We start from the raw sequence: 2,789 nt of genomic DNA, 5'->3' as shown, positions 1-2,789 counted from the left end.
GGAAGTGAATTCACCCTTTTCATTTTTGATACTGGTAATTTGGTTTTCTTCTTTCTTTTTTTTAATCAAATTGACCAAAGGTTTATCAATTTTACTGTTTTTTTTTTCATAAAACCAGCTCTTAGTTTTCTTTATTAATTTATTTTCTTGATTTCAATTTTATTAATCTCTCCTTTGATTTTCAGTATTTCTAATTTGGTATTTAATTGGGGATTTTCAATTTGTTCTTTTTCTAGCTTTTTCAGTTGCATGCCCAATTCATCGATCTCCTTTTTCTCTATTTTATTCATGTAAGCATTTAGAGATATAAAAACTTCCCCTAATAACTGCTTTTGCTGTGTCCTATAAGTTTTGGTATGTTGTCTCATTATTGTCATTCTCTTGAATGAAGTTATTAATTGTTTCTATGATTTGTTCTTTGGTCCATTCACTCTTTAAAATTAGATTATTTAGTTTCCAAATTAATTTTTCGTTTATTTTTCCATGGTTCTTTATTACAAATAATTTTTATTGCATCATGATCTGAAAAGAATGCTTTGGGGACTTCTGACTTTCTGCAATGGATTGTGAGGTTTTTAATGCCCTAGTACATGGTCAGTTTTTGAGTATGTGCCATGTACCACTGAGAAAAAAAGCATATTCCTTTTTATCTCCATTCAGTTTTCTCCAGAGGTCTATCATGTCTTCCTTTTCTAAAATTCTATTCACCTCCTTAACTTCTTTCTTGTTTATTTTGAGGTTAGAGCTATCAAGCTCAGAGAGGTAGAGGTTGATGTCCCCTACTATTATAGTTTTGCTGTTTATTTCTTCCTGTAACTCCCCTAACTTCTCCTCTAAGAATTTGCATGCTATACCACTTGGTGCATATATGTTAAGTAATGATATTGCTTCATTGTTTTTGGTGCCTTTTAGCAGGATGTAGTGTCTTTCCTTATCTCTTTCAATTATATCTCTCTTTGCTTTTGCTTTGTCTGAGATTAGGATTGCTACCCCTGCTTTTTTTTTTCCTTTAGCTGAAGCACAATACATTCTACTCCAGCCTTTTAGCTTTACCCTGTGTGTATCCCCCTGTTTCAAATGTGTTTCTTGTAAACAGTATATTGTAGGGTTATGGTTTTTAATCCATTCTGCTTCCATTTTATGGGAGAGTTCATCCCATTCACATTCACAGTTATGATTACTATTTGTGTCTTTCTCCATCCCATTTCCCCCCAGTTTATGCTTTTATTTCTCCCTTCTCCCTTCCACTCCAAGATTTCTTTTAACACTAAATCATGTCCAGAGTGAAATAAATCAAAGTAGCCACCAAATTTGCTAGATTTAGGAGCAGTCAGATAAATCAGAAGCTATAAAACTATATAAGACTGTAGATATACTATATATACAATGTTATGATATATCACATATTATTTATATTATGTTACATATAATATAAAATTATATGTAAACAATGTAATTCTAGATCTTCTGAGTTGGTACAATTTTTTTTTTTTTTGCAGAATGCCTTTTCAATCTATTACACCTGACTAAAAGTAAAATGTATGAATTTTCCTTTTATTTTTAACTAATAAAACTCTTCTAAACAAGCAAAATGAAATCCTATAACTTAATATTTTAATCTGGTGACATATGGGGAAAATGCTAAAAAGTAAAAATACTCTACCTTCTATTTTCCCAGATTTCTCCCCCAGATCCTCTATATGTCATGTAGTTCTATAAAGCTGTTTATAAAGAAGTTTAACTGGCAATTTTTATGAACTACAGAATATCTTTAATTTTAATGAGAGATTATAAACCCTGTAAATATTGACTTTTGTCAATGCATTTTGGAAGCTTCAGGCTCCCATAGTATCTAAATGTGATGATAGTTGTTGAGATAGGTAAAAGATATTTTTCTTGATGGCACTGCTTGTTTGCCTAGTAATCAGTCACTTGATATATTTGGGGAGCCTGACAAAGCATGAAAACTCTGAGAGTGTAAAGAATTCACATGATCTTTTACAAGGACTAATTACATGTACAGTAGCATCTGTTTTAGCTTCTGTTCAAGTGCTGATAATATCTCAAAGTAGGCCAACGGTAGCTTTTGATTAGTCTCATCATAGAGAAAAGGTGGTCTTAGAGCAGATGGGTTATGTCAGTGATTGGACTTTTGAGGAGACAGAGGAGTTCTCAGGAGATTTCTGAGATTCCAGAAGCCATCCATTGACACTGACACGAGTTTTATGGATCTTAGAAAGTGGTATTTTGAAAATGTGAGAGGTTGGAATTCTGTAATTCAACTCACATCAGCTCTTTCTAATTAAGAAAGATAAGCAAGCCAATCCTGCTCAAATATAAGCCTGTGAGAATGTTTGGTTTTTGTCTGGAAGGATATGAATACTTGAAGAGTTAATTGTGCCATGATATTTTCATAAGATGGGAATGAGTAATAAAAATTCTGTATTAGATGTTCTATGTTACTTTTTGTGTCATTAATTAATTCTGACCATGAAAAAGACAGAATAGCAGATGTAACTCTGATTTGTTTGTCCTGTAGTTGTGTGAGAAGAATTAACCACTGAATAAGATTTGAAAGTGATAGCAGAGGTCGAGATGATGATACAATTCTCTAGATGGCTTCTCTAAAACAAGTTTGAAAGGAACATAGCATTATCACTTATAAAGCAATTTTTTTTCTAAGAGAAGATCTGAGACTCTAGACAAGGGATCATTTTGCCCAGCCCATACCAAAACAGAAATCCCTTCAACAACATCCTTAATAAGGTAACATTCAGCTTTTATTTGAG

Source organism: Trichosurus vulpecula, chromosome 3, assembly GCF_011100635.1.
Source record: "Trichosurus vulpecula isolate mTriVul1 chromosome 3, mTriVul1.pri, whole genome shotgun sequence".
In the NCBI taxonomy this organism is placed as follows: domain Eukaryota; kingdom Metazoa; phylum Chordata; class Mammalia; order Diprotodontia; family Phalangeridae; genus Trichosurus; species Trichosurus vulpecula.
The sequence above is the reverse complement of the archived record's forward strand: the minus strand, read 5'-3'. Positions refer to the sequence as shown.